General features: G+C 32.1%; 1 pseudogene; it reads left to right on the top strand.

The window, feature by feature from the left end:
- The window catches only part of LOC107485220 (naringenin 8-dimethylallyltransferase 1, chloroplastic-like), a 42,234-nt pseudogene that overhangs the window by 7,010 nt on the left and 11,650 nt on the right, over positions 1–23,574 (top strand).

Consider the following 23,574-nt stretch of genomic DNA (forward strand, 5'->3'; position numbering starts at 1 on the left):
CCGTAGCAAGACGGAATATATGGAATGTAAGTTCAGTCTGAGAAGGGAAAACTCCAATATAGAGGTGAAAATTGGAGAGAACATCCTACGAAAAGTTAAAAGTTTTTTAAGTATCTTGGGTGCATCATACAGGATAATGGAGAGATTGAAGATGATGTAAATCATAGGATCCAAGCAGGTTGGTCAAAATGGCGGAGTGCATCTGGTTTTATATGCGACAAAAAAGTGCCTTTAAAACTTAAAGGTAAATTCTATCGCACCGCTATAAGACCGGCTATGCTGTATGGTACGGAGTGTTGGGCGGCTAAAGGGGAGCACGAACATAAGCTAAGTGTGGTAGAGATGAAGATGTTGAGATTGATGAGTGGTCATACGCGATTGGATAAAATAAGGAATGAAGATATAAGGGAGAGAGTTGGAGTAGCACCCATTGTGGAAAAGATGGTTGAATCGCGTCTCAGGTGGTTTGGACATGTGAGAAGAAGACCGATAGAACATCCAGTCAGGAGGGTGGATGAGATGGAAGATGGACAAGGGAAGAAAGGTAGAGGAAGACCTACGAAGACCATCCATGAGGTGGTTAAACGAGATCTACATGTAAACGGTCTCTCTGTAGAGATGATACATGACAGAGCACAATGGCATCGTTTGATTCATGTAGCCGACCCCACTTAGTGGGATAAGGCTTTGTTGTTGTTGTTGTTGTTGTTGTTGTATAATATTTATATAAATTGATTTTATTTTTATCTTTATTTTTACCTACCAATCAAACACACCCTAAATAAAAATTTGTCATCATCATCGTTGATTTTGTTTATTTTGAACAGATACCAGCAGGGCTTTCTTCATCACTTCTTGCTGTGGATAATTTTTCAGAAATATCTCCAATATTACTTATAAAAGGAATCTTGCAGGTGGGCTCTAATTAACAACAAAGATAATTTATTTAATATGAATTTTAAAATTATAATTATATTTTAACTAATTTCATAATAGATATTATTAAATCAATAGAGAAAGAACAAAAGAAATAAAATTAATAATACATTACATGCATCTTTTTATTATAGAAAAGTGCTATCGGTTATTAATATAAAGATAATAGGTTTATAAAAAAGTGACTTTTTTGGTGACCAATGTAATTGGAAAAGTTTAGGGAATTAACATTTTTATTAAAATTTGATTAATATTTAATCAGTAAAAAAAAAATAAATAGTCTCACATTATTAGATATAATTTCACACTATTAAAAACATTAATAATAACTAATTAATGACTATAAATTATAAAATCTGCTACCTCCTAACATTTCTCTAGCCATTACAGCATTAACATCAGAAAACCTACCTTATAAAAATTTCAAAACGTATTTAAAGCTAAGAGATGAATATTTTTACCCAATAAATAACATAAATTTGAACTTATATGGTAGTAACAAATTTCAAGTATGTTTGTATTTCTTGCTTTTAGGATTATTAAAAACTTCAAATTAATTATTTTTGAAACCAATTTATTTGTTAATCTTGTATAAATTGATTTATTTCAAATTACTTACCCTTTATATAATTTAAAAATCACAATGATTTCTAGGCATTATTTATCTATTTCTCCGTGGTAAAAAATGCATTATTATGTGTTATTCTGTTAAGCTTTGAGATAACGCCTGATTTTGTTTCAAACGTCTACGGTTATTTTTAATTTTGTTCCTAATATTTTATTGTTGTTATTCTTAATGTTTAAAGAGATTTTGTATCATATCCTTCTATCAACATTTGTAACAACATTTGGTCTTGTATGATATTTTGTTTGAAATAATTCCTAATTCCTATTTGTTTTTCATATCCTGCCTAAATTTTTTTTCTATTTTATAATGTGTAGTTTTACTTTTCTTAAAGAATTTAATTAGAAAGTCAATTTTTTTTATTAAATATCAATCAAATTTTTGAAACTATATTTTTTTTATCTTAAATTCTAAATTCTAATTATAAATTCTGAACTTAGTTTTTAAATTTTAAATCTTAAATTCTAATCCCAAATCTTAAATCTTTCTACAAATAAAACTAAAATATTAATTTTCGTTAACTAATAGTAACCAACCAAAAGGTGGTTTCTATATTTATTTTTTTAAAATAGTTTAATAATCTCAAATTTTTCCTTATGTTTCAGTATATTGTACCTTTCTTCTTCGCGTTTCAATTTGTTACGGGAGTGAATCAAGTATCTGACATTGAAATAGACAAGGTATGTACTTATTATTAGAAGTCAACCATAAGTTTAAATTTTCATTGCTTGAATAGACTAGGTGAAACACAAGTATGCTACTTTTTACATATACATTTTGAGGTAACTATGAAATACAGATATTTTGTTGAGTTGTTGTATCTGTGTGTCGGATACATTTTGAATACGATATTTATTGATATTTGTCTGACACACGTATTTGCTGTATCTAACTGTATTTTAATAAAAAATAAAAAAAATTTTCTCTAGACATGCTTAGATACACCTAAATATTATTAGGTGTTAGCGTGTCTAGTCTTATTCTTAACATATATTCTTGAAATAAATTTAGATATAATATATATTATTATTTATTAAAAAAATATTTTAAATACTTGATATAATTAAAATAAGATATTAAAAATAATTAAAAAATTAATTTATATTTTAATATCAATAAAATATCAAAATATCATTACAATTTATCTAAAAAATAGTTTATATTTTATATATATACATGTCTCATATCTTATAAAATTTTAAAATTTGCATGTCAACATATTTGTCTCTGTACATCATAGTGAGCTAATTAGTTGTTTTTTTTAATCTCTAATAAGCATTTGTTTAATATATATAAGTATAAAGTTACATTCATCAATTGTCTTGGTTAACATATAATAAAGGTGTTTGTAGTGCAACATGATTATAAACTCAACTGAAATAAACTATTTTAAATAATTTAAAAAATTATATTAAATTACTTTATCACATATATAGTAAATTGATTTTAAATCCGTTTATAGTATAGATATTGCACTAATTCACAATAATTTATATAAATAAAATCAATTTTAAATTTAAAAATCAGTTTAAAATAATTTATATAAAAAAATAAAGCTCTACATCAAAGTTATAATTCTAACCAAGCCTAATCAAGTATTTTAAATTCACGCGCGGCCGTTCTTCTTTCAAATTCGTGCACGCAGATTCTTCTTCTTCTTCCTCCCCCCTGATATTGCGTCTTCTTCTTTTCCTTTTTCGTTATATTTCTCTTTCGTTATTGTCATCACCAACAACACCACCACTTCATCCTCCTCCTTTTCCTTCTTCTTTTCTTATTTGAATTTCTTCTTCTCCTTTATTTTCCTCATCCTCCTCCTCCATCATCATCATCATCATTATCATCATCATCATCATCATCATCATCATCTTCTTCTTCTTCTTCTTCTTCTTTTTCTTTTTATACATATCGTCGTTATCCTTATCGTCGTTATTGTTATGTTTAGTACTTGGTAACTATTTTTGCTCACTCTTTTAATGAATGTTAGGATATAAGCCTTTTTTTCACTGCAATATTTTGCTAACATCTTTATTGGTTTTGATTTTTTCTGATACCATCATTAAATAATTTCGGTTTATTTCTTAGTTTATTTGAGGTTCATTTGGATCTAAAAATAAATTCGATGTATTTTTGTTGATGATTGAGTCTTTTTTACTGCTTGTTCAAATCTAAACTAATTTCAATTCATTTGTAAATTAGCTGAGGTTCACTTGCTACTGCTGTTAAGTATTGACCAAATTTTTTATTCCTTAAAAAATTTCGGTTCATCTCTTAGTTTAATTGAGGTTCATTTGGTTTCATTTCGCTTGAATTTGTTGAACTTGTTCATGTGTGCTTGTTTAGTTAGTTATAGCTCTAATATTTGTCAGTTGTATACATTCAATATGTTTTTGTTGGTGATTGAGTCTTTTTGACTGTTTGTTCAAATTTAAACTAATTTCAGTTCATTTGTGAATTAACTGAGTTTCACTTGATGCTGCTGTTAAGTATTGACTAAATTTTTTATTCTTTAAGAAATTTTAGTTCATTTCTTAGTTTAATTTAAGTTCATTTAGTTTCGTTTCACTTGAATTTACTAAACTTGTTCATGTATGCTTGTTTAGTTAGTTATAACTCTGATATTTGTCAACTATATACATTCAATATGTTTTTGTTGATATTTGTTTCCTGACTTAGAATAGTTTGTGCTGCTAGTAACATTGTTGAAAACTAATATAGGATCTTTAAACTATAATGTTGAAAACCAATATAGGATCCTTACAACCAAAATGATAAAGAAGACCATCTCAAAAAAAAAAAGAGAAGTTATCCTAATTTTTGGGACAAATTGTTCATTGACAACCCACCTCGACTACAAATGAACCAAAATATTATTATAACAATACACATTGTGTAATAACAAATGAACCGAAAATTATGCATTCTATCCAAATTCAAATTCATAAAATGTGTCACAATTATTATGTAACTTCGGTGCATTTCTGGGTTAATTATGTCGCAATCACTATGTAATTTCGGTGCATTTGGTCTTGTTGTCCTGCACAATTCAAAACTCTTCTTTCTCCTCTTCCTCATCTTCTGATTCGTCTACTTCTTCTTTTTCATCTTTTTTTCTGTACCTTCTCCTTTTTATTTCATTTTTTCAAAATTATTCTTGATTTACTCTCTTTAGAAGAATAAAACCAAAAAAAAAAGAAAAAAATATATAAAAAAAGAAGAATAAATCACTACAATAACATGAAAAAGAGGAGGAGGAGAAGAAACAAAAACAAAACACAGCAACAACATTACCAATAGAAGAAGGAAGAGGAGGGACATGAAGAACAAACATAAAGTAAAGCGGGATTTTGTTTACGTTAGTAAAGTGCGTGTGTACATGCTACGTATAATGAAAATAGTTTTTGTTGAATTTAGACCAACTTGATTGGTCTTTATTGACAAAAATAGTTGGATGTATAGCAGCTCTATATATAAAAATAGTTTTCAGTAGATAAAAATTAGTTTTAGTCGGTTTATATATAAATAACTGTTTTAACTCATCGGTAATCGACCAGTCCAAACAATTAGTATAAGTTGTCCAATCATCTTGGTTGATTTGATTATCCGACGTAGACGACCAAAATATTAAATCGAAAAAATCGACTTGGACAATTAAATTGACTGATACGATTGATATGATCAAACTGTGGAACGATTGACACAATTTTCTAAAAGAGAATGACACTATTTTGTAAAACCAATTTTATTTGATTTGAAACCAAAATCAAATCACAACACTGGTTTTTATAATTTTGTTTTTATGAAAAAACGTGGTTTCAATTGAATTTTTTACTTTAGAAAACCTATTTCTTTAAAATGGCTTGGTTCTGTTTTAGTTCACTTTAGTTAGTAGTATTTTTTAGTACTCCGAACGTATAGTCATAAATAAAGTATTATTTAACCTTATTGCCTGTTAAGTATTTTGTTTTCTTATTATTTCTTTTTACCTTTGTTATAAAATTTTTGTAGATTAATAAACCAGATCTTCCTTTGGCAACCGGAGAATATTCCTTCACATTTGGAGTTATACTTGTGGCATCGTCTCTACTTACGGTATCCTATATATAGATCATCACGTTCAACAACAAATTATTATTTCTCATAAATCATATATATATATATATATATTGCTGCAGGGCTAATGGCTGCATATTCAATTAACGTGAGTTTCTTTAAAAGTTTATATATATAAAATGTATTTAACTAATAAATATTATGCTTATAACGATTTTTAAGGAATATATAATTTTTATTAAAGAATTAAAAATTGAATTTTTTATTATATTTATTGAATAAAAATTTTAACCAAATTTTAATTTAATTTTGTTATCATGATATATTTTGTGTTACAAGAAAATCTTTGGCCTCGCAAAAAAATTTTCTCAAGCTTCCTCAGTGGTCAAATCCAAAATGGATTAAAACAAAAATAAAAATTAAAGATAATAATTTGTAGCATGCATGGACAATGGTGTAATCCTGATTAGAGAAATTTCCTTGACAATAGAGAGAAACACCAGCAATATCCCTTGCGAGGCATTTAGATGCAAGTAGAAGGGTCAAATTACTTTGATGCCCCCTATAAACCCTTGAAAATATACATTTTCACTATGTTATTGATCTCCTTTCTTGTTTTAGTCGAAGTTGAATCCAACCCATAATTGAGAAACAATGTTAATTTTTTTTCAGATCATATTAGAGAATATTAAAATATTTGTCTATTAATTAAATTAATATTAATTGATATTTTTTAATAATAAAATATTAAGTATTTATTATTTAATTATTTCTATAAATAAGTATTTCATATATATAATATTATAATATTTTTTTATCATAATTTATTTTATGTATTTCTTTTTCTAAAAAGAATCTTATATATGCAAAAAGAATCTTATAAAAAATAGTTGCTCTCCGTTGACTTTACTATGGTCTACACTTTTGTGTGTTAATTTGTGTTTGTAAATTGTAACTCTTTATATATATACTTTTCAGTTGCCTTTATTAAGATGGAAGAGATCTACAATTCTCACAGCACTATCTAATGCAATGTCTATGTTGGCATCATTTCATATAGGACCTTTTCTACATATGAAGGTATTCTCTTACTAAACTATAATTTTTTTAGATATATTATTTTGTATGGTCACGTATTAGCCTTTATATACATAAAAATAACAATCAATGTTATGCAAAAAAGAATATTGGTAAATCAGAAAAAACAATATTTACTTAATAGATATACAAAAAAAAATACCAAAGTAATTGATAGCAAAACACTAATTAAGCTTAGGAGAAGTCTGCTGCCACAAGTTTATTTATTACTCAAGCGTAAACTATCAAAATCATTTGTAAGTTTATATTATTGAAAAAAATTTCTAAAAAATATAAATGACATATAAATTTTAAAAAAATTTAAAAAAAATAACTAGATATTAAATATATATATTATCAAAAAATTTTTAGAGAGTAAATTTTGATTCAATTTTTTTACAAATATTATTAAACAAATGAGATTTTTCATCTTAAAATTTGTGATTTTACTGTAAACTATTTTTTTTTACTTTTCTCAATGGCTAAAAGTTTTTAAAATAATGAAAAAGTTTAGAGATATTTCGATTTTTTATATGGACATTAAACGGTTATCTAAATATTTTTATAAAAATTTCAATAATTAAATATGTGTAATGTAACATCCTACCATACAGAGTCTTATGCTTAAGTCATAATTTAGAGATGGCAAGGTATTACGACCTCTAAAATAAAAATTTAGTAAGTATAGTAGTATGAATGACTGATTATAACTAGGAGCCTTTGTAGAAAAAGGGGTAAACAAAAATCGCAACTCGAAAGAGCAACACTCCGATCAATAACGTAACGAACAAGGATAACCAACGCGAGATTATATATATACAAAGGAGTGTCAAAAACAGGAATATCAAAACTCAAAATCTGGTTGCGAAGATAACCGGTCCGAGCATAACAATATATACATATGATAAAATAAGGAAAACCCAAAAGGAAACCCAAAGGGACACAAATACATAAAACCTATTCTCCAAAATCTCCCATAAGAGGAGTCATCTCAGTTTGTATTATTTAATGGAGATAAAAGTATATAACCAAAACATATAAACCAAAACATAGTCCCGAGAACAAAGGATCTTCGCAAATCTAGAAGTCTCCAGCATGCCTCAGCGGAAAACCTCGTGTCCTGCATCTGAAAACCACAAAATTTGCATGGGTGAGAACTAGAGGTTCCCAACATGGTAACAACTTCCACATATATAATACATAATAATAGAGGAAAGCCAAAGGCAATCCTAGAATTTCCTCCAGATAATTCAAAAGCTTATAAACAAGCTAAACCATAAAGGGCATCTGATTAAAGATTCTTCAATCTAACTAATACTTCCCTTTCCAATTCCTTCAAACCTTCCCAACCACCAGCAGGAGTATAATGTAGCAAATACAGTTATATCAAACAAGAAATATACAAATAGGAACAAATAAGGCATTTAGACAATTAGCAAGTAATATGCAGTCAAATAGGCAATAACAATTCATATAGTATGCATTATGATGAATGTCTGTCCCTAGTGGCTGATGATATCATCTGTCGGTTATAGAGCCAACCCGACAAGTCCTGGTAGCTAACCATTGGACTGTCCCTCTGTCGCGCATCCCCAACTCGAGTTATACTCATCATAAACTTGATCATAATCATGATCTATATCCATCACCTTCACTGGTGATCAGGAAAACTCTCATCTCCAACAGTGAAAGTGCAACATTCACAATTCATTCAACAGCATATATGCATTTATACATAGCCATAATCATGGCTCCGCCGTAACACGGCAATAATCTAGCCATCCGGCTCATGGTTAAATCCATAACCAGCCAATTCATCAACAATTACGGCCCTTCGGCCCATGGCATAACAAGCACTTCCACCGCCATCATCCGCCTCTCACATAATCATCTTTGATCCTCATTGATCATTCATTTTTCCCTTGCTTCACTCGCAAGTTGCCACATTCACTAGCCATTCTTCTCATAGCTAGACATATCATAATGATTTTAGACATAAATGGTGAGATCGGAGGCTTTGAAGTATGAGATTTAGCTTTTAAAACTCAAAAATCAACTTTGGGATGAAAACAGGGCCACGCGTACGTGCACTCCACGCGCATGCGTGGATGGCCACAAAACTCATCGACGCGTATGCGTCATGCACGCTAACGCGTGGATTGAAAATTAGCCAATTCGACGCGCCCGCGTCAGCCACGCGTACGCGTGGGTACTCTCGTGCCCCAGGCACAAAACTGGCACAGTTCTGGCATAACTCTCTGGAAAATGGCTGGGCATTGGGTGCAGCACACTCGACGCGCCCGCGCACATCACACGCACGCGTGGATGGCGCTTTCGAGAATAACGGTGCGTACGTGCCAAGTGCGCCTACGCGCAGGGGTCATTCTGCTAAAAATTTTCTAAGTTAAAAACTGCAGAATTCACAGATTCAACCCCCAATCTTCCAACGGATATAACTTTCTCATTTTAAATCGTTTTTCACCCGTTTTTCAAACGGCATGGACATCCCAGATCCAATTTCATTTCTAAACAGATTTGGCACAAAACAGAGATCCGTAGTCCAAGTTATGTCCCGTCAAAGTATGATTAAAAACCATGTTTTTCATACAAAACTACAAAGTGCCATTTTCAAAACAAGCCATTTTCAACTCTTTTCAAAATCAATCAAAACATGACAATTTCACCCCTTATCTTTGAAATCAATCAAAATATATCAAATTCAATATCAAGCCTCCTCAGTTCACACATTGACACATTACCACAATTTACAAAATTAATATCCCGTCATTTTAACCCACTTCACCCAAGTGGCTCAAACCCAAACACATTAACATATCATATACTCTTCCTCATGCCAATTTTCAACAACACCAATTCCAATGAATCATCATTGTATACAATCAATATCATACTCACCATCAATATGGTTCAACCCACAATTCAACCATAACCAATCATCAAGCATATATCACAACATGCATATTTCTCATACATCATACCATTAAGGCATCAATAATCATCATCACATATATGACCACATCATATATATAAACCATTTAACAACACTAACAATTCAATGCCTATCTTAGGGCCTCTAGCCTAAGTATTTCCTACCACATTACATATTAGATACGAGAAACCGAGACCATACCTTAGCCGATTTCCCAAGCTCCACCGGAGCACTTCCAAACCACTTTTTCTCAAGCTCTCATGGCCTCAACACCTCCAAGAATAGATTTCTCACCACCAAACCCTTTTCAAACTTTTCAATATCACCAATCAAGCTCCAATATTCACATATACACAACCTAAGCCACAATCATCACACCCATACACAACATCTCAAAACCCAAACATCATAGAACCACAAATTATACTAGGGTTGAGAATCTTACCACACCCAAGGTCCAAAGAGACAAGATTAAACTTCTCCTTCAAGAGAGTTGGGTCCTATAACATCAAAGAGCCCAAAATCTCAACATTTTTGCTCATGAAATTCGAAATCAAGGCTAGAATTCGAATAACAATACGTGACTTACCAATTGTATGGGTTTTGTAGAGCTCTCCACGGTGAACACGTGGCCGCAAACGGTGCGGCAATCGGAGCTCTAGATCAAAAGTTATGGTGGTTTGAAGATCAAGTGAGAGATAGAAGTTTGAGAGAGTGTTTTTCCCCATTCTTCCCCCTTTTCAGCGTGTTTGAGTGTTGTGTGAGGAGAGAGTGCTAAAAACTAGGGTTTTGGTTTAGTTATGTTGGGCCAAGGGTCCACTTTGGGTCCGGTTGGCCCGGTTTGGCCCGTTCGGTCCAATCTTGGTCCGAATTCTATAAAATTGGTACCGAAATTCTCGTCTCAATCTCCTCTATCACATTTAGCCATAAAAATCACATTTTGGGCTTTCTAAAATAAATTCTCATTTATGAATTAATTAGTCGTTAATTAACCAGATTTTACATGTAAATAATTTGCTAAATATAAAAGTTATTTGCAACTTATTATTAGAAATATAATATTTTTATCATATTTTTAAATTATTTAGGAGATTATTTGTTATTTATATTTTTGAAGTTACTTTTGTTAATAATATGAATTTTCAAGTATCATTTGATAGTTTACCACTTTACCCATAAGGTATTTTGGAGGATTATTATTATTATTATTTGTGGCCATAGGAGGACTGTTCTCTAGGCCTTTTTGTGTTTTTGTTGGGAGAATAAATAATTAAATTAGTCTTTTGAAAGATTATTCATTTTTTAAATTGATCTTCAAAATTTTTTTTTAATTAAATTTTTTTTTTAAATATTTTAAATTAATTATGTTAGTCCTTCCATCATCTTTTCGTCACTTTATTTGTTGATGATGTCAAAATTTGCTAATGTAACACATTAAGTGACATTCTAACACATATTTTTAGGAGTTTTAATTGACTATTAACATAATAAATTTATAAAATTAGATCAAATAAAAACCTAATTATAGAGAGAACTTGAGGCATTAGAATCTCTCAATTTAGGGTTAATTTTATCTAATTTCATAAACTAATCCTGTTAATAGTCAATTAAAATTTCTAATAGGTATATATTGGGGTGTCACTTAACATATCATATTAATAAATTTTGACACCATCAATAAAAAAGTAATGAAAAGACTAACATGACTAATTTAAAATCTTTAAAGGATGAATTTAATCAAAAAAATCTTTTCAAAATTAATTTAAAAAATAAGTGATTTTTTAGAGACTAATTTGACCATTTACTCATTGTTGGGGGCTCAAACTTTATCTTTAAATCCAGCTAAAATGAAATAACGTAACAGAAAAAGGTTCCTCCGGATATTAAAAACAGAGGTTTCACGACCAAACAAAAACAGGGTTTCTATCTATGAGATATAAACAAAACAAATTTTATGACAAAAAAAAAAAATTTGGATGCGTTTACAATTACTTTAATAAATTAGTTCAATTTTGATACAATAATGTAAAAAAATTATACTATTATGCAGTTGAGTTGAGTTAATGTGTTTAATTAAATATTTAAGTAGTAGGTTTAAACCGTAATTATTTTTATAATCATATTAAGAATACATTAAAATTAACTACTAAAATTATCTATTAATATAAAATATATATTAAAATATAAAATACGTATTAAAAATAAGTAAAATATATATATTTATACACAAATATATAGTAACTGATTTAGTAACTAATATTTAGTATGCAAGTAATATTTTTATTATTTTTATTAATGTGATAACATTATTCGATATTTTGTGTAATTATACTAATAATACATAAAAATGAAATCTTTAATACATTATTCAATTGCTTCTTTAAATATGAATTCATACTTCGAAGTTGCTATCGCATATTAAATATTGGAATACATAATTATTAAATAGACAACATCTTTAACCAAAATTGTAGGTTGTCTTAATAGTTCATGACATAAACTTTAGTGGCTTTTAATAAGGGTTCTAAAGACTACTTCATTTAGTTTTGATTAATGCAATTTTCATGAAGTCTAATGCAATTTTTTGTTTCAAATACATGCGATGCCCAGATCTTTGTGCTGAAAAAGACAGCTACATTTTCAAGATCTATGCTTGTTGGTTGTTTCGTCATAGGTTGTCTCTACACAGTAATATCAATAGCAAAGGTAAAATTTTCTACAACAAAAATATTAGACCTATAAATATTTTTATACTCCGACAAAGTCAGATTATACGTATGTCTACATATACATTTTTGTTTTTCTACTTCTTTTTTTCTTTTTCGTATGCATCTTTTGTCTACGTTTCTTTTTTTATTTTTCTTCTTTTTCTCTTTCTTTATTTTTCTTCTGTTCTTCTTTTTTCCTTTTTTTCGTTATATTTTTTTTCTCTTTTTCAAAAAATTCAAGAACAAGAAAAGGAGAAATAACCGTACTTGAACTTAGAAAAAAAAGAGTAAAAATTTGGAAATTCTTAATAAAGTCAGAATTGTTAATTAAGTTTGTTAATTCTATATTATTATTCAAATAACCGTACTTAAACATAAAATACAGAAAATAGCAAATAAATAGAAAATATAAAAAAATAATAAATAAAGAGAGAATATGAAATACAACAAGAAAATCACACACACGTACAGAACGCATATTAGAGAATATATACGGCAAATAAGTATGATGCATGTCTAGTCCTAGTGCAGATCATGAGTTTATGTGCCGATTTTTATCCGCTCCCGACGTAATCTAGCATTCTTAGCCGGATATGGCTTTTCCAAAACACAACATATTAACCCTCTGTAGGTAAATTTCGGTGTATAGAAATAATGTCCCTATAAATGAACTTCGGCTTATAGAAATGACAACTCTTTGTAGGTGAAATTCGACCTACAAAAGTAACACCCTAAGGTACACAAATGGTATCCACTATAGATGAACTTCGGCCTACAAGACCTCTAGAGCTAAGAAAAAAAAGCAGCACTAAGTTTGCGAGCGTCTCCATTTCTGGGTTCGGCCCAAGGCCAAGTCAACACTTATATATCAATTTTTCTTTTCTATCAATCATTTTCAATTCCTTTCTCTATTCCTTTTACCATAATTGTTTCCTTTCAATCATCAGTTTTTAATCGCTATAACTCCTCCTAGTTTCTCTTTTTCTTTTATTCCTTTCTCTCAATTGCATGGTTCGATATCCATTTTTGTGTCTTTTATTCTCATGTGTCATTATTCTTTCTCTATTTTATTTTTTTTATAATCATAATCAATCTTAGTCTCTTTCACTTGCCTCACTTAGATCTTTTAGGATGTAGCCGCTTCTGGTAATTTTGTTTCTCTTTTTTCTTGTATTAATGTCTCTTTTTGATATTCTTAATCTTTTTTTAGTACTATAACCACTTATAAATCTCTTCTTGAGCCTCTCCCTAAATGTTTTATGAAGAAGTCTCTAGAGTTTAGGTTGCTAAATTATCTTTCTATACCATTTATTATAATTACCGTTATTTTCTTAAATTTTATGACACTTACCTCAACCTTAATTAAATTCTTTTTACATCTTTTAATTTCTAAATATTACACTTACATTTTACGTTTAATCTCAAAATTTTAATTAATTATAATTTGATTCATAAGCTTTACTTAATTATACTTTAACTATCTAATTTTTTATTAATTGCACAAACTCTTTCGCATTTAAACTAGTTACATTTTAATTCTATAACTTTAATAAAATATATTCTTATACATAATATATATTTATAATTGATGGTTTCAGTGGCTAAGAGAAGGAGGTTGAATCTTAGCCCATTTTTCAATTAATAACACTTGCTGGTCTTTGGAACAACTTCTAGAGACTTTTTGATTTTTGTCTTGTACCCAGTCACGAGACTTTTTCTTTTTATCTCGTAACCCGGCACGAGATATTTTTCGGTTTTATCTCCTGTGCAGTAGAAACAGAAATGGAGTAGAAGAGAGATAAAATTACACCCAGATATATCCTGGTTCAGTTGCTAAGTGCAGTGCAGCCTACATCTAGTCTCCATCACAACAATGATGGAATTTCACTATAATCATCTTTGATTACAAACACCAATTCTTCCTAGGAACTATCCTTCCTATCCGGGACAAGTCTAGAATCTAAACCCCAATCTTGAACTTGACTTGGTCACTGCCAAGCTTTCAACTGCTAAGTGCTAACCCAACATGCAAGGAGATTCCCACAGAATCATGAAACACAACACAGATGTACAAAGGAACTCTAAGGATATCTATTACTTTTTCTTTTAATTTTGTGCACTTTGCCTTTTTTCACTCTATGGCTTTTTCTTACAAACCTCACTGTTTGCCTTTTTTCATGAGACTCAAGACAGACAAAATTAAACAGAAAAAATACAAAACAGAATACATTGAAGGAGAAGAACTTCTATTATCTTAGGTAGCTATGTGAACACTGTGCTTTGCACTCTCACTCCTTCCTCCTTGTTTCAAGCCCTGGCTGTTCACTGTATTTATAGAGGGAGAAGCCTCTACGGTTGAAACCAAAAGAACCAAGCTAATCTTCTTCTTCTTCATGCAAACCGGTTCGGCCAGAGAGAGAGAGGAGAAGTAACCGAATGCAATAACCAAGATGCAATTACCTCTGGTTCTTCCTTGGTCACCAATAATCATCAATCCGAGCCTTCCATCTTGCCTTGCACTCCAAGATGAACTCCTAGCCCTTGATGCATGCTTGATGATGACAGCTCCTCCTGCTCCACTTTTGCTTCCTCCTTCACGTAGCCATCCTAGCTACCTTCTGTGATGAGTGAACCCAAAAGCAGAGACGAGCCATACCTCCAAGAAATCTTCCTCTATTGACCGAAATCTTCATCATCCATTTTTGGTATGGAGAAGCTGAGATCTCTTCACCAAATCCTTCCTTTCTTGGTTGAAGATCTTAACCACAACATACTTTTTGTTTTCTTTTTCTTGCCATCATTGTGATGGTCTTTAGCTTGCTTCTAGCTTTATCTTGATAGCTTGCAAAAGCTTCCATGGTTTCTGTGATGGAAGTAACTGAAAGTGAGAAGTAAGTAGAGAGAGAAGAGAGAAAATATTCAATGGATTTGAACAATAATCAATGAACAAAGAGAGAGAATGAAAGTTAATTCAAGTTTCCCACCTTCCTTTGTTAAGTAGCGTGTAGTGTCATTAAGGCAATCAAATCAATTTCTCTCTCATGGTTCCCATGCATGTATTAACTTCACTTTAATAAAATTTAAATTCCACCACATGATTGAAATGGATTCCATTGGAAGCATGAAGCAATATATTTGCTTTTCCTTTTTTTTCTTCAATTCGGATCAAGCTAGTGGGTTTGCCACTAAGATTTGAATTAGGCTAATAATAATGTTAAGAGAATCTGGCCCAATATCAAATTATTGTTTTAGCCAAGTTACTTAATTATTTTAACCAAGGCTAAATGTTTACAAACACATTTGGGCTTGCAACTTTTCTTTTCTTTTCGGCCCAACACAAAAAATCTGCACACACAAAATTATTAATTAAGCAAGTATGATTTAAAATCAAATTAATAATTTTGTAATTAATTGTTTTAATAATGTTTGTTCATCATCAAATTTAAATTAGAGTTTTCCAAACTCATCAATCTCTTCCTTGATGACAAACATTATTAAAAATTGAAATGGAAAGAGTAGAGATTAAAAGGACTCCCCTTGAAGATTAGTATTCCTCCCCCTTTCCAATTGTTACAAGGCTCCCCCTAAATATGTGCCATTTTACCAAGAGAACTTTATACCTGTAACTTTTAAAATCAAGCTTTAAGGCAACTATGTTATTCAACATATAAATTTTTGAAATGTTGAATGTTTGATTTATGACCAGAATTGGATGACAAACAAAACTTTTTTGCTATTAATAATTTGATTTTCTGCTCAAACATACAAAGCAATTGAGTACATATCAACCAAAAATATTTTTGATGCTTCAAGAAGTTGCTATTCAATCTATTCGAAATATTTTCCAATCAACGTATCAGAGTAAAATAATCAGAGCATGAAAAATATTTTTAATCAAGCATGATCATCTCAAAATATCTCAAAACATGACAATTATCAGAATTTATTTACATATCACAGTTGCCAAAAATAAATTTTCTTAATCCATAACACAGCAATCATATTTACAAAGATAAAACAAATGCATCACATGCATCAAGCAGATCACCACAACAAGTAATTGAAATAAGGGTTATCACAGCTGCCAAAAATAAATTATTCTTAATCCAAAACACAGCAATCATATTTACAAAGATAAAACAAATGCATTACACACATCAAGTAGATCACCACAACAAGTAATTGAAACAAGGGTGATCATAAATCCACAAAGGATTTCACCCCCTGTTTTCCCTGTTTGTCTTAATTTCAAATTTTCAGCCAATTCTTCCCCTTTTGTCATCAATGGAGTCTTGCAAAATAAATGAAAACAACATACAAAAGGCAGAATATTTGTTTTTCATCAAAACACAATGGTCCAGCCAGCACACATGCATTTGAGCAAATGACAATCAAAGTTCAACTCGAAATTAATCCACTAACACAAAGTGCTCAAAACAGAGCCAGATTAGAGCATAAAACAGAACAAAACATGTATGCAAAATAGTGCAAAAAATCAATGAAACATAACAGTTTCAATTAAGCCTTTTTTCTCTTTTCCTCCCATTTTGTTATCAAGGAGGGACCCTGCAAAAAAGGAGAAAAAGCCAATGCAGTCCATACTAATTCAAGACAAGTGAAAATAGTTCTTAGAATCAAGGGATGAGGGAAGGATAAAGATTTGATTTGACAAGTATAATTTAAAAAATGAGGAACGGGTCAGAGTGAGGTCAAAGAGATTTGGTGGGGCCCAAAATAATTAACTTCAGTTCAGTCTTCCCCTGTATCATGGCCCGTTCAACACATCCTGAAATTCATCTCCTGCTTTCCTACGATATAAAACCAAACAGAATAAAAAAATTTACAAATTTTCAACAGAACTTAATTCTATCATTTCCAAACTGTTTCTTAAGGTGCAGAATCTATCTTCACATAAGGGCTTAGTGAAAATATTTGCAAGTTGATCTTCAGATTTACAAATTAAATATCAATAGTTTCCTTTTTCACATGTTCTCTAATGAAATGATATTTAATTTCAATGTGCTTTGTTCTTGAGTGTAAAACATGATTTTTTGAAATATTTATGGCACTCATATTGTCACAAAACAAGGGTATACTATTGATCTTTAATTTGTAATACTCTAATTGTGTTTTTAACCATATTAATTGTGAACAACAAGCGGAGGCAGAGATATATTCAGCTTCGGCTGTGGACAGAGCTACTGTGGCTTATTTTTTGCTTGACCACATGTTGAGTGAGCTACCAAGGAAGCAACACATGCCCGATGTGCTTCTTCTATCTACCCGATCTCCCGCATAATCTGCATCACAAAACCCTATTACACAAAACTCATCAGATTTTGGGTACCATAGACCATAATCACTAGTTCCCTTAATGTATCTAATGATGCGCTTAACGGCTGAAAGATGGGATTTTTTTGGGTGAAATTGAAATCTTGAACATACACCCACACTTTGAACAATATCAGGTCTAGAGGAGGTAAGGTACATGAGAGAACCTATCATTCCTCTATACCTTGTTTCATCCACATCTTTCCCATTATCATCCTTTTCAAGTTTAGTGTTAGGATGCATTGGTGTCCCCATTGGTTTAGAATTTTCTAGGCCAAATTTCTTGATTAGTTCTAGTGCATACTTTTCTTGGTGAATAAAGGTGCCACTAGGAGTTTGTTTAATTTGGAGACCAAGAAAGAAAGTTAGCTCTCCCATTAAACTCATTTCAAACTCACTAGTCATGAGTTTTCCAAACTTTTCACACAAGGACTCATTGGCCGATCCAAACACAATGTCATCCACATAAACTTGAACTAAGAGAATATCATCATTAGATGCTTTAATAAATAAAGTAGTATCCGTGGTACCCCTTTGAAATTGATTTTCCAACAAGAAGGCACTAAGCCTTTCATACCAAGCTCTTGGTGCTTGTCTAAGGCCATAAAGAGCCTTAGAGAGTTTAAAAATATGGTTTGAAAATTCTTTATCTTCAAAACCGGGGGGTTGTGCCACAAACACTTCTCTATCAATAAAGCCATTAAGGAAAGAACATTTGACATCCATTTGAAACATTTTAAAATCCTTATGGGCAGCATAGGCAAGAAGCAACCTAACTGCTTCCATTCTAGCTACTGGAGCAAAAGACTCATCAAAATCTATACCCTCTTCTTGATCGTAACCTTGGGTCACTAATCTAGCCTTGTTACGAACAACTTTTTCATCCTCACCTAATTTATTTTTGAACACCCACTTAGTACCCGTTACCTTCTTACCATCCGGATGAGGCACTAGTGTCCAAACCTCATTCTTGTCAAATTGAGCAAGCTATTCTTGCATTGCTTTGACCTATAATGGATCTTCAAGAGCTTGTTTAACATTGTTGGGCTCCATTTGTGACAAGAGGGCAAAATTGCTAGGTTCGGATTGCCTTTTTGTTGAGGATCTTGTTGTTACACCTTGAAAGGGATCACCAATGATAAAGTCATGAGGATAACGCCTCATAGACTTCCATTCTCTTGGCTTTCGAAGTGGTGTTGAGCTTTGATGAGCTTCTGTGGGTTGCTCTGTTCCAGATTCTCTTGCTCGCTCAAGAGACAAAATGGAAATGTCTCCTCCATTCTGACGAGACAAAACTGTACGGACAGATTCTTCATTTTGAACAGACTTATGATTTTCTTTATTGGTTTATTTATCGACAACATCTTCACAATTTGAATCATTATCTATCACAGCACTGGGAATTAAATTAGAATCACAAAATGATACATGTATGGATTCCTTTATGGTTCTATGCTCTTTGAAGTAAATTCTATAAGCTTTGCTAGTGGTGGAGTATCCAACAAACATTTCCTCATACGATTTTGGATCAAATTTACCAAGATTTTCTTTGTTATTAAGCACAAAACATTTGCATCCAAAAATATGAAAATACTTAAAATTAGGAGGGGTTCCTTTCTATAGCTCATAAGGAGTTTTCTTCAACCCTTTTCTAATTATGGTCCTATTCAAAATATAACAAGCTGTATTCACAACTTCAGCCCATAGGAATTTTGGAACTTCATTTTCGCACAACATAGCCCTAGTCATCTCTTGAAGGCTTCTGTTCCTTCTTTCAACAATCCCATTTTGTTGAGGTGTTCTAGAGCATGAAAAATTGTGAGCAATTCCAAAATTATCACAAAATTTTTCAAAGTCTTGGTTTTCAAATTCCTTTCCGTGATCACTTCTTAAATGGGCAACTTTTAAATCTTTCTCATTTTGAATTCTTTTGCAAAGGGTTGAAAAGGCATGAAAAGCATCATTTTTATGAGCAATAAAAAGTACCCAACCAAATCTAGAGTAATCATCCACCACCACTAAGCCATAATGTTTACCTCCTAAACTTTGAGTTCTTGTTGGTCCAAAAAGATCAATGTGTAACATCTCTAATGGCCTCTTGGTTGAAATTCCATCTTTTGTTTTAAAAGAGGATTTTACTTGTTTGCCTAATTGACAAGCATCATAAGTAAGATCCTTATCAAATTTAATATTTGGAATTCCTCTTACCAAGTTTTTCTTAACTAGCTTAGAAATTTGGTACATGCTAGCATGACCCAATTTCTTATGCCATAGCCATTTTTCAGATTCAAGAGAGGTAAATCATGTTATTTTTTGATCCTTCAAGTCCTCAAGAGTTAATCCATACACGTTATTACACTTTTTAGCCTCAAACAAAATATTTCCAGATTTTTCACATACAACCAAACACACAAACTTTCTAAAAACAACTTCAAAGCCAAGATCACACAATTGGCTAACACTAAGTAAATTATGTTTCAAACCATCAACAAGAAGAACATCATTTATATAAGAAGAAAAATTTTTACCAACTTTTCCAATGGCCACTATTTTTCCTTTACCATCATCACCAAAAGTGACAAACCCTCCATCATATTCATTAAGCTTTATGAAGAAAGTTGCCTTTCCGGTCATATGCCTAGAACATCCACTGTCCATATACCACATATTGTCTTTCCGTTTCGATGCTAGGCAAACCTACAAAATGAGCTCAAGTGACCTTAAGTATCCAAATCTTCTTGGATCCTTTCACGTTAAACCATCTCCTATGTCCCAAGCCATTGTAGTCAAAAACAACTTTGTAAATTTTGTCACCAATCATTCTTTCACCAAAAAAGCATTGAATGGAAAAGTGGCCATTTCGGTTGCATAGTCTACAAAACCTTGGAGATGTTGTTTTGTTAAAGCTTGTTGGGTTTTGAAACCTTATATCATTTGAAGATGAAGCTATGTTTTCCAAATAAGGTTTTTCAACAGATTTGAAATTCTTGTGAAACCCCAAGCCAGCTTTATCATACAATGGTTTTTGACTAGCCAAGATTTGATTTAAATTTTCAGAACTTTGAGTAAACTTGGCTAAGTTATTTTCAAGATTTTTAATCTTTTTCAGCAACTCTTCATTTTCTTTAAAGCAGTTTACATATGCAATAACAGAATGGTCACTTTCACAGCTTCTAAGTTGGGCTTTTAACTGCTTATTTTCTTCAACAAGATCACAAGCAATTTCGGCCTCCCTTAGCTTGTCTTTGAGAAAACCATTTTCTGCCTTAAGAATGGTGATTTGTTGTTCAAGATCTTGGTTGTCAAGTAGGAAACATCTAATTTTTTCAGAAAGGTGGTCTATCATAAGATGGAGATCTTTAGTGTTAGGATTGTGAAAGACTACCTGTTCAGTGTGATCTGCCATGAGACATGGTTGAAACTTGGTTTCAGATTCTTCATCATCTTCCGAGTCATTTTCTAAGTCCTCCCAGGAAGCCATCAGTCCATTTTTCTTTCCTTTCTTTGGCTTCTATTCTTTCTTCAACTTGGGACAATCGGACTTGAAATGTCCAGTCTCTTTGCAGTTGTAACATGTCACCTTACTAAAGTCTTTCTTTTACTTTCTTGAGCTGCTTCCCTTGCCTCTCTCCTTGAACTTCACCATTTTCCTGAATTTTTTGGCAAACAACACAAACTCATTTTCAGAGGAATTATCACTGGATTCATCATCCAGGGGATTAGTCACAAATATAAAAGCAATTCCTTTCTTTTTTGAATCTTTTTTCAAATAAGTATTTTCAAAAGCAAGTAGGTTTCCTCTCAAGTCATCATATGTCATGGAATCTAAACTACTGCTCTCAGAAATGATTAATGCTTTAGTTTCCCACTCTTTAGTGAGACATCTCAACACTCTTCTCACAAGCACAGAATTAGGATACATAATTCCCATAGCATCCAAGCCAACAATGATGATGTTGAATTTTTCGAATAGCTCATCAATAGATTCTCCTTCCTTCATTGCAAATATTTCATACTCTCTGTTCAATATATCTATCCGGGTCTTCTTTACTATGGTGGTTCCTTCATGGGTGATTTGAAGTTTGTCCCAGATTTTCTTTGCTGTTGTGCATCGTGATACCCGTCGGTATTCCTTGAAGCTGATAGCACAGTTGAGCAGATTGATAGCCTTGGTATTGAGCTCCACCTTCTTTCTGTCTTCTTCGGTCCAGGTTGCTTCAGGTTTGAGAGAGATTACTCCTTCTGCACTTGTGGTGGTTGGGAATTGGGGACCCTCCATGATGATCTTCCAAAGTCTGTAGTCTACTGCATGCACAAAAATCTTCATTCTCTCCTTCCAATAGGTGTAGTTTTTTCCATTGAAAAGAGGAGGTCTGTTGCTTGACTGTCCATCTGTTAGGTTGTAGGAAACCATATTTGAGCCACTGTTTTCTGTCATTTGGATCTTTTCTCCAAGCTGCAAAGCTTGATCTCTTTGAGACCAAGCTCTGATACCAATTGATGGTTTCAGTGGCTAAGAGAAAGGGGGGTTGCATCTTAGCCCCTTTTTCACTTAATAACACTTGCTGGTCTTTGATTTTTGTCTCATACCCAGCCACGAGACTTTTTCTTTTTATCTCGTGACCCGGCATGAGATATTTTTTGGTTTTATCTCCTGTGCAGCAGAAACAAAAATGGAGTAGAAGAGAGAGAAAATTACACCCAGATATATCCTGGTTCAGCTGCTAAGTGCAGTGCAGCCTACATCCAGTCTCCATCACAACAATGATGGAATTTCACTATAATCATCTTTGATTACAAACACCAATTCTCCCTAGGAACTACCCTTCCTATTCGGGACAAGTCCAGAATCTAAACCCCAATCCTGAACTTGACTTGGTCACTGCCAAGCTTTTAACTGCTAAGTGCTAACCCAACTTGCAAGGGGATTCCCACAGAATCATGAAACACAACACAGATGTACAAAGGAACTCTAAGGACATCTATGGCTTTTTCTTTTAATTTTTTGCACTCTGTCTTTTTCCACTCTATTGTTTTTTCTTACAAACCTCACTGTTTGCCTTTTTCTATGAGACTCAAGACAGACAAAATTAAATAGAAAAATATAAAACAGAATACATTAAAGGAAAAGAACTTCTGTTAACTTCGGTAGCTATGTGAACACTGTGCCTTGCACTTTCACTCCTTCTCCCTTGTTTTAAGCCCTTGCTGTTCACCCTATTTATAGAGGGAGAAGCCTCCACGGTTGAAACCAAAAAAACCAAGCTAATCTTCTTCTTCTTCTTCATGCAAACCGGTTCGGCCAGAGAGAGAGGAGAGTAACCGAATGCAATAACCAAGATGCAATTACCTCTGGTTCTTCCTTGGTCACCAATAATCATCAATCCGAGCCTTCCATCTTGCCTTGCACTCCAAGATGAACTCCTAGCCCTTGATGCATGCTTGATGATGACAGCTCCTCCTACTCCACTTTTGCTTCCTCCTTCACGTAGCCATCCTAGCTACCTTCTGTGATGAGTGAACCCAAAAGCAGAGACGAGTCATACCTCCAAGAAATCTTCCTCTATTGACCGAAATCTTCATCATCCATTTTTGGTATGGAGAAGCTGAGATCTCTTCACCAAATCCTTCCTTTCTTGGTTGAAGATCTTAGCCACAACATACTTTTTGTTTTCTTTTTCTTGCCATCATTGTGATGGTCTTTAGCTTGCTTCTATCTTTATCTTGATAGCTTGCAAAAGCTTCCATGGTTGCTGTGATGGAAGTGACCGAAAGTGAGAAGCAAGTAGAGAGAGAAGAGAGAAAATATTCAATGGATTTGAACAATAATCAATGAACAAAGAGAGAGAATGAAAGTTAATTCAAGTTTTTCACTTCCCTTTGTTGAGTAGCGT

This window comes from Arachis duranensis, chromosome 4 (genome assembly GCF_000817695.3).
Source record: "Arachis duranensis cultivar V14167 chromosome 4, aradu.V14167.gnm2.J7QH, whole genome shotgun sequence".
In the NCBI taxonomy this organism is placed as follows: Eukaryota; Viridiplantae; Streptophyta; class Magnoliopsida; order Fabales; family Fabaceae; genus Arachis; species Arachis duranensis.